Below are 14,561 nucleotides of genomic sequence, written 5' to 3' on the forward strand. Positions count from 1 at the left end.
GCACGTTTGTACTAGTGCCACCTTGGGGTGATTAATACAATGCTCCCTATTGTTTTTATGTTTTTGTTTTAGTGAGAGTTTAGTGTTAGTCTCACCAAAAGACCAAAGGCATTATATAGTTATAAAAGTATCTAGTACTTCTATCTCAGTATTAGAATGTAAAAGAGTTCTCTCATCCTATTATGTTCAAATAAGTCCACAGATGTCTATCTGCGCTGGGCTTATTACATTAATTCAACTTCTGAGGAAACACCTCGGGCTGTAATTCACAGCAGGAAAGTCAAAGCAGTTGAATGAGAAACGCTGCCTCACAATGGAAAAGTATTTACAGCAGCAGATTTAGAGGCAAGGTCGACTGTTTTCTCTGTTGTAATAAGTCTTTTCAAATCTGTGACTCATGTATGGAAACCGCCGTCCTGAAACCACCATCACCACTGATCCATCCTCCACACCACCAGCTTTGACTTACTCTGAGCAACCGTTGCTTCATAACTCGTGTATAGGGTTTGTTTACACCACTGTTGGACCAATGCTCTGTACAGCAGAGCCAACAGAGATAGTGAGGGTAGAAATGTCTAATGTTTGCATAGCATAAAACAAAAGGGATTCATTTAGAAAATTCAAACGTGCTCTTTTTGAGCACCTCCCTTTAAAACTCTCTCATCATTTCACTTCAACCACTTTTAAATTTCTAAGCTGATATTTAACTAATTGTAACATTAAAATGACAGTGACTCTTCCTCATACAGTTTAAGGACAGTTTCAAATAAGCAATGCCTTTTAACATGTGATTTTATCACAAATGTGTCTTTATACTTGAGTAATTTGTAAATACTGATTTTTTTTAGGTAGTTATCAGTCAAGTCAGTGGTTTAAATACTGATCCACAGTACCATATGGTACATGGTTAAAGCACCTGACTAGTTCTTTCAAAATGTTCAGATCACACATTTATACGCACATTTACTAAATACATCAGTATCCATGTCCTGTTGTACTAAGATACACCCCACTGTGCCTATTACTCAGTGTGAAAACATCACCACAACAGTGCTGGAGTGCATTTTTAGTTGAAAATTCTAATCAGAATGCACATTCTATGGAAGCATGCTAATGGCACAACTGCAGCAGTTATAATAGCTCAGTGTGTGCTAAGCACAAGAATGGCCTTTTTTTTTGTGCCAGCTCAGGTCAAATTAAGTTAATGGCACCATTCTGTTAAATGGCAGACAGATGGAAAGTTCACAGAAACAAAGGGCTGCCATTGTTCTTAATCACATGTGCAATTAACTGCTGCGTGAAGGTGCTGACTTGATTGTTTAGCGATAGACACTTCAATTCAAAAAAGTGATTTTTAACATCAAATTAGCAGCGATCCTGGTGTGAGAGTGGGCTTTTAATGACCAGCATGAAGGGTAATAGAAAAATGAAACTCTGCGCGCTGTCAGTGGGGTGAGACGTGAATTGACACACATGGTGTGATGAAACGTCACAAAGCTGCAGGACGGTTCCCCAGGTGAATTTTCAAAAAGCTCTTCATAATGAATCCATCTGATTGGTGTTCAAAGAAATCTGTCACTTTATGACATGAATATGAATGAAACTCCTTTTTTATCAGAGTGAGTCAATCATGTGGAACTCATAATTCTACACTAAGATGACTAAAACAGAACAACTTTTCTGTTGAGCTGTGTTGCAGATTGTCGTTTAGGTCTTTGTAGACATTTTTAAAACAAAGCACACACCACTATCTAAAGCTTTGCCATAATTCAATTGCCATGCCTTTTTTTCTGAAGTAATATTTGAACGGAGCTCAATTTTAAACCTTAGACACAGCAAACAAACAGGTTGTGACCTGGTGCATAGCATCACCCGGAAATCTGAAAAGTAGGAATTCTCCAATGAAAACACTGCCTACAAAGTGTTTCGACTTAAAAGAAGAACAAAGTCTATCCAGAGAGATAGAGATTTGTTACTTAGTTTTTCTCATGGATATTGGTTTTCATTTGTCAATGAATCACCTCGATGGAGAACAGAACATTAAGCCAATTATCAAAACCAAAACCATGCAGACTTGGTGCCGGGACTGTACAAACTCAGTTAATTCCCAGACGTACAAGAATCAAATAATGTCTGCTTCCTAATGCAGATAAACAGAGGAAAAGCAAATTTACCCTGCAGCGAACGCTGTCTCTGAGGCCAAAATGTTTGTATAACTGCACATCGTTATTAGAAGAATATGGAAAAGTTGAACTTTAACTTTAACTTTTTAAGACTTTTCTCTCCTGCAGTAGAGCAAAAATATTGGAGGTCATTTGAAACACTTCCTTCTCGAAGGACGGACCAACAGCATTCTGCTCGTTATTGATTATTACATACACACATACACGTGCAACCTGTTCCAAATCAGGTACTCTCTCACTCTTTCACTCTCTCTCACTCTTGGCCATTCTCTGTGCTGTGCAGTAAAAAAAAAAAAAAAACAACATAAGAGTAGGGAGTTGAAAGAGATGAAGGATCTTCAGACAATATTTCCCAGCACAAGACCTCTGGTGGAAGCAGGAGGAAAAGAATCCAAAGAGATAAAGAAAAATGAAGGATGAGGATGACATTTGCAGAAGAAGGTGGAGAAGCAGAGACCAGAAGAACGCCAAATGTTACAGAGCACTTGGAAGTGAAAGAATTTCACTTTTTAAACTAAGAGTCTTGGCTAAAGCAATTCATTAACATGCCACACCTAGCACCTCTGAGGACGAGAAGATGGAGGAGGATAAAGATAAAAATGGCTCAAAGAGATCCCCACAAGACTCCTAAAAAATGTTCCTGTTAAAAAGAAGACGAAGAAGACAAGGAAGATAAAGAACACTCTGGCAGCAGACACTTCCTCCCAATTCAACCCCATGTGCCCTCAATCTTTAAAACAGAGATACTTGCCACACAGATGAACTCTGAACTCCGGCTTTTGCTGGAAGCTCAGTGACACATGCCCGAGACTGAAATAAAGAAGAATATGTCTCAACAACCGACCGTGCGATAAAGCTATAAATCAGATTTAAAACTGTTATACTTTATCTTCCTGAGAGGAAAATGGACATGCAGGTGCAGGAGGGAAAACAGAGCCCTTGGCGCTAACTCACAGTATTTAGAGTGAGCAGTTCATATTTCTCTACTTCAAATTGTATGTCTGCTTGTTCATACTCCACCTTTCAACTTAATGTTTGACACAATAAAGACTAAATTCTTGGGGGAGTTGAAGGTCCAGTCTGTGCCGCTGACTGCCGTGTGCAGGTTGTGGGTGATCTACAGCGTGGTCTTTTTCCAGGCACTTTTACGGCCTGATCAATTGAGTGGTTAAATCAAAGGGCTTCAAAACAGTTAGGAAATACAAATGTCCTTCGTCAGTGGTCAGGGTAATGCAGACAGCTGCATTCTTAGACAGCCTGGTATCGATCCTTGTTTTTTCCCCCATTCTCAGCACTGTCACTCTGCACCAGTGACAGGGCTACGTATGTGAAATTTACAACTACTTGCTGGACTACACAAATACTGGAACTACTGTTGCAAATTAGCAGTTTCTGATGGTGGAAAGAAAAGGGAGAGACTTTTTTATTATTTCTTTTTTCTTTTTTAAGAAAGGGAAAGCTTAAGAGAAAAATACTTCCACTGAAAAAAATAGACAGTCTTCCTGATGAGATCAGCATAACTGGTGCATCCATTCCTCCATGTTAATGAAGTGCTTTGGTGATTGAGTCATCAACATCCATTATCTCCTAGATGTTATCTTACAGTTTTTTTCCCCTAAATTAATTCATTTTGGGAAGATGAATTACCAGGCCCTAAAGGAGTAATTCCCTGGGTACACACATATTTTCGAGTACTCGTATTTGAAGGACATACAATATATCGGCGTGGGTTTTGGCGCAACTCTACTTAATTTCCAAATCATTTTGAGTTCTAAAATGACCATGATTGAAAGTAGATGACACTCTGAGTAATTAAGTGATAAAAAATCACATTCCATCCCATGGTTCATGATGCCTTTTGACTAAAAATAGAAAGAATTTAAATGGAGGGCACATTAGCATAGCCATGCATGATCGTTCAACCTTTAAGAATTTTTTGCTCTGCTTTCAAATTTCAAGGGTTAGTGTTCTACTCTCGAAGTAGCAAAAAAGAATCATGGAGGAAATACTGCATCTACAAACAGGGTGACAGGTTTGAATTTTCAAGCAGGAAAAAGAGAATAAAAGAAAGGAAGAAAAACTACATCTGAATTATCCGCCGTCAGTGTTTATCAAAGATTGAACAGAAGTAGAAAGTAGAGATGCAACTGCATTTTTTTTTACATTTTACTGCTGCGACCCCTTAAAATCTTTTAGTTTTAGTTTTAAAAATACTTAGATACATGAGGTTTATTTCAGGACCATGGCCAGCTCCTGAGTGTTGATCATTCTTCTCCTTTATGTCAGAATGAAAGTAGAGATGCAACTGCATTTTTTTTTTTTTTTTTGGCTGATTCCAATTTTCAAGTGTAGTAAGTGTAAATTGCCAATACTGACTTTTGCCAATTACGATTTCAGTCAATTACAAGTAAAATGTTCTTCAAAACAAACATTTATTACAAATTAATTATGAAATTTACCACAATCTGCACTCAGTCACAGGTTCCCTGTGTTTTCAAAACAGCTTTCAAAATAAAGTGCTTGGAGACTGAAATAAAGCTCTAATATAAATAGGTTTCCAGTGCACTCAGCATTGCAACAAATAAAAGCTAGTGCAAGAGGTTTGCAAAACAAAACAATCTGCAATTATTGTCATTTATTATTTAGTATTATTTTTGATGTCTTACCTTTTCATTGTCTTGACATAAAATGTCCAAAAATTACAAAATTTAATAAAGTGTAAACTTTGTTTTTTTAAAGTATTAAGTGCAGGGGTAACAAGAAGGGCATTTAACTGCCAAGGAATTAATGGACAAAAAACGTAAGCATTGGCTTGTTTTTTTTTTGTGAGACAAGTAACTATCATAAAGAAACAAGCAACCAATTAAAAAGCCTCTCTGCTTTGTCACCTGACAGACGGCGTCTCTCTTCATCTAAAGCGAACACAACTTAAAAAGAACTCCTGTAACACTACATTTGGAGAACACGTCCAATATAAAGACATGTTAGCTTCAGCCTGTGAGTGTGAGCACCCTCTCCTGTACTCTGACACAGAATGTTGCTGCAAAAATGACAATACGCCTGCTGAGAACCAAACAATTCCAATGACTGGACGAATGATCGGTGCATCTTTGGTCAAAAGATGGAGCCACCGAGGAAGGAAACGAAAGATTTCCTTTCTGAGGCTTTCAAAACTGCTCTAGGATGTATCTGTGAAGATACAAAAGTGTAAAAGAGCACAAAGCCATTAGAGGAATTAGTTTAGTGCAAATGTAGCTGTGGAAATTTTGTGCCCCTGTTAAGTGAATTATCACAGCCTTAAATCTGTTAAACACAGCTGAACATTCCATCCGTCTTCTTGCAGCTCCTTCTCCGCTGCTGAGTTTAAATCTGTGCAGAATCTGATGGATGATGCACTCGCTAATGAGAACTGGATATGTCCACATTAAACCATCTTTCTAACGATAACTAATGACAGTAGCTTAGCTAACACAATTAACATTGGCGAGAAGTGAAAAAACGCCTCTGAATAAAATATTACGTAAATAATTAATTACCAAACAGACGAATGCAATCTTTCCCAGCTGCCCACTGGCACTCAAATGAGAACGACTTAGGAACCATGGAAAAAAGATAATTCTGACATAGTGGGAAATTGCCACTAAAAAATATTAATATAACACCTGCTCCGTGAGCAGTTCAGTAGAGACAATTTGCATTTAATATTAAACAGCAAATAAAGACAATTACCCACACTGTGCCAACATCTCCATTTTACGTGTAACGTGTAAAACACATACACAGTGATACCTCATTGTGTGTGGGATTAAACAAAAGAAAGAGCGAGTGAGCAATTACCAGATAAGCAGCAAGTGAGAGGTACGGACAAAGACAGAGACGGGGGAGTGGGGGAGTCTTATGTGTCAGGAAGAGAAACAGGTAAAGACACAGAAAATAATCTCTCAGATTCTGTGTCTCAGCTTAATGACACTGGAACCACATGGGAGACAAAGGAAACGCTTTGTGCAAGGTATGATGAATCCAGAGACAGATAACCTGAAGGCTTCCCACTTGCTGTCTGCGCACGCACACACACACACACACACACACACACACACACACACACACACACACAGAGACTCATGAGGAAAAAGACAACCTCAGACTCAGCTTTTTTGTTTACTAGAAAACTGAATGTGTGTGATTTTTTTCTTGCTGCTTATGTTTCTACCTTTGACCGCCTCAATTGGTTTCTGTCTTTTCCCTTCTCGGCAGGGCTTCAATATTTTATGCCAGTTCTTTTTCAGCCTATAGTCTAATTATCCAACACCAAATCCTTCAACTTGTCTTCTTGTTGTAACCGGGGACAATAAAACAATGCATCTGGTTGACTTTGACAGATGAAACCTACTCGATATGTGACTCTAACCTCCACAGGATGACAAGATGAGAAAGAAAAAGAGTGGGTTCAGGTGTTTGGGTGGCGATGGTGGTGTCGTTAAAAGTTAAAAGAAGAACAAAGTTAAAACCACGACTGTTAAGTTAGAACTGGTCAAATCACATAATGGAGGAAGTGTAAAAAAAAAAAAAATCAAATTTGCAACCGTTTCTCTCTTAAACAACTGGACTCCTGTAGACAAGTTGAATTCCTCCCAATACTGGACCCGATGTCATGGAGACTGTCCGCCAGCAGCCATCAACCACTTCCAATTAATTTTCTTTCAAAGCATTCTCTCAGAAAGCCTCGGGCAATGCAACTGAACTTCACCTGTTTCAAAAAACACACAGATGCCCCCGAACTAAACAGACCCCGGCACACACACACAACAGCAAGAGGGAGTTGTTAGGAACCCTGGTTGAGCTGCTGTCTGCTCAGCATGATAACGGCATGATTGATACCGACGTTCCCCAATTAGCCACCTGGCAAAATGTCCACAAAGTCACAGCGTATAAGAAGTGAAGCAACAATCAGAGTGGGAGAAAACAGAAGGACAAAGACACATACATGTACAACAATGTCTGAGTGTAGAAACAGAAATCCCTCACTCTTACACACAAGCAGATACAATCTGAATGAAGCTGCTAAAAATCCACACCAGCTCCGACACATTCAACCGTTAACTCACCTTCTCAGAGTGAGGCGCTGACAGCTCTAAATCTGGCCGTGGATAATCTTCTTTTTGTCCTCTCACACTCTCTGTGTCCCCTCTGGATACTCTGGCTCCCCCTGCGTGGCAGAACACGGGCCGCTCACCCTTCCTGTGGGGCTCGGCACAAGAGGAATCGATCTCTCGGCCAAGTGGTCCGCGGTCCTGCTGTTACCACGAGACTGTGAGGCTGTCCTCTGTTCCCCGCCGCTCACTCTCCCTCACACAGCTGCAGAAGGAAGTAAGACGATGGGCAACGTGTGAGAGTGTTGCTCCACTCTCTCTCCCCCTCACTCCCTCCCTCTCATTTTCACTGTCTCTCTCCTGCACTCTCCCCTCTCTCTCTATTTCTCTTGAGAGCTGAGATGCTCTCTCCCAGAATGTCAGCTGGGTACACAGGATGCTCACTCCTGCTATTGCTTCTCTCTGTCACTCACTCTTGATGAGCCAGTCGGCACAGTTATATCACCATTTTTATTAACTTTTTTTTTTTCTAACTCAAATCAATGATCTGTGTCAGTGTCTTTACTTGTGCGGCCTCTAGCGGCTGTCTGTTTTCCATGTGAAACAATTAATTGTACTCTATGCTTTTTTTAGACATGTTTTGACATGTGATTTTTAAAGGCTTTTACGGAAATTGTGCAGCTATAAATATGCATTGACGCCATTAGGTTCACGGAACCGGTCTGTTTCATGTATGTAAATACTTGATTATATATTAGATATATATATATGATAAAATCGAATAATACGGTTAAGTGCACAGTTTCCGATACTGCAGACGTCACGAGGTGAACTCGACACACAGCTGACACCAAAAACTGCACACAACACTGGAAACTTACCTGATAACAAATGAACATTTTTGTTACTCACTCCATCCATGCAGCGGTGTTATTGTGAGGCTGCATGATAATGCAGATAGGTGCAGAAAACAACAACAACTCAACTGCGTCCTTGCAGCCGCTGTTTCCTGTTCTCTGACTGTTCCGGGTTTCCCTAGTGGCCGTAGGTGGCACTGCTGCCAAAATGTGGACTACAATATTGCTGGGCCGAATGAATGATGCCACCAGTTGTCTGTAATGAAATAGTCGAATGCCTTTACAGTCCAATGACAAGATGCTGCCTTGGACTGTTGCCCATTGCTCTTATTAGAAACCGCTGCTGCACCGCTGAATAGTTAAGTGTTTTGCTGCATTCCATTGAGTTTCTGCAGAGTGACACTCTTGCTCATGCTCTATCCAACAAAAAGTACTCCTTGTTGAAAGATACAGTAGATGTACGTTTTCTAACATCATAACCTTTAATCTAGACATTTTTCTCAAATCTTATAGATTTCATCATGTCCTAAAAACTCTTGTGCCAAAAGCAACTGAAACGTCCTAATTTTTGTGGGTTCAATTATTCATCATGTTGTATGTCACCGTCAATAAGAAAATGGCGATAACATGATAGAGCCATCGTTGTGAATCTTGAATGAGTGTTTATTTTCCAGAAAGTTTTTTCCAGTGAATGGCAGCAGTCCTTTTTTTTTTCTTTTGCTTTCACAGCATATTCTTTAACAAATTACCAGGCAGTTTGGGAGATGCAGAATGAATCCAGCAGCACATCATGCAGACGGTGCTGTGGTTTGGAACAAGCAAGACTTAGGGGAAATTAGAATGGAGTTTATATAACTGCACTCAACTTCTACTAGGGCCTTGAACTTCTCCATAAAATATGCGCTCCTGCAAATCTTTTAAGATATTCTTATAAAGTGCATAAAAGTATAAAAAACAAACATGTATTGTAAGTCAAAATAGTCAAAAGTAGAATGAATGAATGAGAGAGAGAGAGAGACGGGGGGGCTTAAATATTTCTAATTGCAGCATTATCACTTCAGAGACAAAGTGCTGCCTAATTTATCAACTGCACGATTGTAAAAATGAAGCCATTTGGAAAGTGTCAAAAACTAAAGAGGCAAAACTTTATTTTGCATAAGTAAAGGATGTCTCTTGGTGCAGGAAAAAAAAAAAGAATCTCACCCACAGCAGCTGCATTTAAAAAAAATACACCTTGACGTAGCCAAGCCTTTTATTCTTTTGTCAGGTTGTGATAAAGGGAGGACACAGCAGGGAGACAGATGTTTATTCTTAGCCAGTCACATACACATGCACATGCAGGCACAAACACACAGACCGTACACACCACATGTGATGCACCAAAAATACCTCAGACTTTCTTAGACAAACAGAGAGGAGCGTAATTGTGGGTTTGTGTGGGAGAGAAGACTGGAGTGTGGGCAGAAATGAAGACGTCACAAGGCCTAGAATGAAATCCATAGGGTGCCATTATCTGGGTATACAATAAGAACTTGGACTTGTCTGTCACAGCTGACGAACACAGATTGGTCACTACGTAGCCTGACATCACCGTCATCACTGAGGCTAAAAGGAAATGTTTGAACCTATGAGGAACACACACAACACAATAAATACAAACAGCAAACATCAATATTCTCCTTCAAATCTGTCACATGACATTTGAATACATTTAAAATCTGAACATTTATGAAAGAATGAAACCACAACGTATCTCTAAGCAATCTATGGCCAGTCGAGACAATCCCATTTAAATGTGTTGGTATAAAAGCCAATGTAGCAAATAAATATAATAAAGAAACAAAGCCAAAGAAACTCTCTCTGTTTCCCAAAACATGCTGATTGCTATTCACTTTTCAAGTATCCTGGGGGAAATGTTAAAAAGTACAGAAAAAATGTTAGTTGCAGTTGTGAAGTGGTAATTGTAGCTGTAATATAGTTGTGTAGATAGATAGATAGATAGATAGATAGATAGATAGATAGATTCAGTTGAGGACCAACCTCTAAGGTGTTGTTACAGTGTGAGCTCTGAGTTTCCGGTGATGATGATAGAAAGGCTGACAGATAAGGTCAGGAAAGGAGTCTGTGACGATGGTGTGTATGCAGATGACACTGTAGTCTCTGGTAAGATTAGACAGAAAACAAATATGCCGAAGTAAAGGTCAGCAATGGAGAATCGGTTTATAAGCGAGACCCGATGTAATATATGGCTAGAGACAGTGGAGAAGCCAGCTGAGCTGGATCATTATTGTTATGATTGGAATTTGACATGGGTGAGCGGGTTTAGAAATGGAGACATCAGAGGACTAGCTAAGGTTGAACAGTTTGGAGATAAAAGTATAGAAAGACGGGGTGGAAATGAAGCTCTGGACCAGCATGAAAAGAGACAGAGGTTGAGACAGTGACATGGACATTGACACTGGACAAAAAGTCAGTGTAGAAAGATATTAGAAGAATTAATATAACAGAAACTACACTGTGGCAACCTGTGAAGAAAACAATGAATTGAGTGTGTGTTTATGATATTTAGAATAAAAGTGTGAACAGACCCAAACACAGCCCACTCCCAGATGTGTTTTTGCTCCTGGTTCTGACTTACAGCATTTCAAGTCTAAAGTTACGACACCTCTCTGTCTCAGCGTGAACCCAGAGACAAACAAACCTGTAAAACTTTATCAGTTGAACAAATTTGCCGCAGCACTGTCAAACAAATTGACACGGTGATGTATTGTGTTTTCTTCGCGGGCTCCAAACGATGTCCATGATTTCCAAAATAGCTACAGCTATGCTGATTATTTTGAGCAGCCATTTCCATGCAGAACGCAATAAAACAAGCTGTGCTGTGCAGAACTCAGCAGTCACTGCTGCTTCAGTGGCTTTCCAATTTATTTACCTCTCGCAGGGAGCATTTATGGAGAAATAAATGTGATGCCAATGACATTTTCTATATTGAATAGTCATCAATGCATTATTGTCATTTATGGGCCAGAGGAAGTGAAGTACTTCATGAAAATTTGATGATAAAGAATCATTTAGGTGACATGTAAATGAAGTGTTTGTGCAGTTGCCTCAGTTGCTCCCAGAATTCCTTTCCCTAGTATGTCTTATAATAAAACTAAAGATGTTTTATTTATTTCAGCTGCAGCATATAATTTTGAAGCAATACTTGACATTGAATACATTAGAAAATTAAATTTTATCAAACCATGTTTTTTAATCAATGCTATGTATATATTTTACATAAGAAGTTGTTGTGTTTGTTGTAGAAAAGCAGAAATTGAAAGAAAAAAAAACTCAGCATGTATAGGAAATGAAGAGCAGCACAAAGCTATAGTCTGGGAAACTAATTCCATTTTAAGATCACAATAGGATTCCAGACAGCACTATTCTTCCTGGGCAAGTGCAGCAAAAGCAGTAATCCTGTAATGCTGACTGAAGACCTTGGTTTATCATAAAACAGAGGCAAGGGTATTACAAAAGGAGAGGCCTGACAACCCCCACACCTCTGAATTACACGGCTCCATGTGCACCTTCGGAGGATCCGAGGTTGCTGGCTGGAGATAAAACCTGCCATAATCAGTGGAGCTGCCCCTTTGTTTCACTTTATACCTGGGTGTGCTGGTAATCCAATTAATGGCACTTTGGTCTTCATAGTCACTAATGAGGAATGGAGGTCTCCTATCCTCCCAGGGAGAAAGTATGTTTTCTGCTTCTTCATCTTGGTTATACAAAAGAAAGAAAGAAAGAAATGTTATGTATAAGAATACTGTAAAAACACTGTGCTAATGTGTCCAAATGCAGAGATTTGCTTCTAATCATGGATCACTTGTTGTTGTGATCAAGTCATCATGACCTTGAGGATTAATGAAGGATGGTGAAGGTGAAGACTTGACTGAGGGCGGATGCTTATTTGAGCAATGACTCACACAGTTTGGACAACCTCCAGCTGCAGTACAGACAAATGATCAACTCTGCAGGATGAGTGGGCATCCATTACTGTCAAGAAGTGAGTGCTGAGTACTGTGGTTCTTTTAGAGGAAATTTTAAAAATTGGAATGTTCAGAGCATCTGTCATGAGAGCAAACTGTCAAAGGAAAAAATAACATTTCTTTTATTTAATTTATGTATATTTCCTTCTTCTTCTGCTAATTAAACATCCAAAAGGATGAAATGTCATGTGTCTAAACATTTCTCCATGTTTTCTCCTAATTTTCCTTCACCAGCGTCAGGACAGGATCTGACTATTTGTCAGCTCTGAACAAGGAGGAAAGGCTTATGTAAGGTGTTTGGATGTTGGTGCGTCTTTTTTTTTTTGTTTGTTTGTTTTTTTTTGTCAAGAAAACTACCACAGAAGCAGAAAATTTAGAGTAAACCCATCTGCGTGTACCTCTGTTGTGGCTACTGCCTTTTACACACAGATAAACCATTTAAAGTCATGCTCCAACAAATTGATTTTCAAATTTTCACTTTTCCCGACTTATTGTAATCACAAGCTCTACAGTAAGAGAAGCAATCAAGACTTTAAAAAATAGGTTGCTTTCGAGACAGCTCCAATTTCACATAGAAGTCTTTTCATACAGTAAAAAGATCTGTCCAACAACAGGAGAGAATCAGATCTTATTCTCTAAGACGGAAGAGCAGAACAGATCTGTGCATTTCTTATTCAACGTCCATTCATAAACAAGACCGGATGATTAATAAAATAATACACACTTCTTAAATTATTAGCCACGTCTCGTAGCTCTAGTTGCCAAAAGATAAATGCACACACTGTTATTACCAGCACATTCGATGAGTGTGTGATTGTATTTAAAAGTAATAGAGAGTATATTGTAAATGAGGTAAATCATACAAAGTACAAAGAGATAAATATGACGACAAATCAAGTGAATGACACTGAAATGTGAAAGTGGGAAACCATGGAATTAAACTGCAACAACCTCAGAATGTGTAAATGTTGCACAGCGTGAGTAAGTGATTAAAAGTCAGATCGGTGTTCTGTATTTTTTTATAGATGTTTCTTTACTCTGGTCACGTCATTTCTTTATTGGGAGCATGTGTGCATCTGTGGGTGTGTGTCTCCATGTTGCTGGGTAAAGTAATACAAAGGAGAAAGCACTGAGCTTTTCAATCTGGTTTTCACTAATTGTTCCCTGGATGGAACCTAGTGATGGTTCACCTTCCCCCTTCATCCTGTTTGTTTTGTATACTACGACTGACTCTGTAGAGCATGGAAAACTCCTCCACTCAGACAGTACACTATTCATTCTGCCTAAGACTTGTTTCACTTCCACAGGGATACAAATGCAAAATTCCAGACCCATATTCTAATGAGTGAAGTCCCCCAGGGGTCAGTCCTCAGCCCAGTATCTCATGTATGCTCTCTACTGGCAAAGTCATGGCAGAGACTTATTCCACTAACCAGGCAGTGAACATTACAGCCTTCTGTATCGACCAGAGGGATAAAGTTTGAAAAAGAAAACAGCTTTCTTTAAATATCTCATAAACAGAAACTGTTCCAACTGGGCTCCAACACCAGATCGATTTTTGCTCCATAAAAACACCTTTCACGATTTGACCGCAATATTTCCCTTTATTTCATCCACCACAGTCTAAGGTGTGAGATTTGACCCCAGGTTTAAAATTGTTTTCACTTCTTTTGAAACATCACACAATTATAGTTTTTGTACAGTGCAAAAAATATGAGCATTTTAAGATTCTGGTTTCCAAGGCATGAAAAATAGCTTTGTACCAACCTCTGAAGCCAGTCCTACAAAACTGTTGTAAGCAAATAAATTGTACAATGCAGGTTTAGGGCGAGAAGCAAAAACACCAACGTGAGATTTTCTCCTGTTTCCTTCTAAATTCCAAAACTGTAGAAAGTCAGGAAGTATTTGAAATTTTATACAATAATAAATGTTCAAACAATTTCACACATCACACCAAATTGTCAGCTTGCTCGCTGCTAGAAAAACAACCTAATGGAACGGTCCTCCTAACTCAAGATTAGGTGTGCGATTTGTAGGTTGAGCAAGCATTGTTAAATTCATGTCACTGAATACGATTGTTGGTTCTGATTCATACATTTTTTTATTTGCAGTTCACTTCAGTGTGCACAGTGAGCTCCTTCCTATGAAATGATTCCAACTCAGACCAGACTAATACTTTTATATTGATCGGAGGTCAATGAATATTAAAACATTAAATAAAAATTAAATTTAGTATCACTGTCAGAAACTTTGGCTCAGCTATGAGCTACACTGTGCTGATGATCCAGCAACTTCTGGGCTGAGTAAGATCTAATATCATCTACTACTGAATAACCTCAGCCTTGAATTTTATCAGCTGCATCAGACCTGTTCAAACTGCCTCCCTCAATTGCGTCTGTGTAT

General features: G+C 39.1%; 1 protein-coding gene across 1 annotated transcript in view; it reads right to left on the reverse strand.

The window, feature by feature from the left end:
• Positions 1 to 8,677, reverse strand: part of tnr (tenascin R (restrictin, janusin)) — a 118,632-nt gene extending 109,955 nt beyond the window's left edge. Inside the window, exons 1-2 of the mRNA XM_008333993.3 lie at positions 8,155 to 8,677; positions 7,289 to 7,538 (exon numbers count right to left, since the gene is read on the reverse strand). The gene's annotated coding sequence lies outside the window, so the exon portion shown is untranslated. The remainder of the gene's footprint in view (positions 1 to 7,288; positions 7,539 to 8,154) is intronic.
• Between the last annotated feature and the right edge of the window lie 5,884 nt (positions 8,678 to 14,561).

This window comes from Cynoglossus semilaevis, chromosome 20 (assembly GCF_000523025.1).
Source record: "Cynoglossus semilaevis isolate Cse_v1.0 chromosome 20, Cse_v1.0, whole genome shotgun sequence".
Taxonomy (NCBI): Eukaryota; Metazoa; Chordata; class Actinopteri; order Pleuronectiformes; family Cynoglossidae; genus Cynoglossus; species Cynoglossus semilaevis.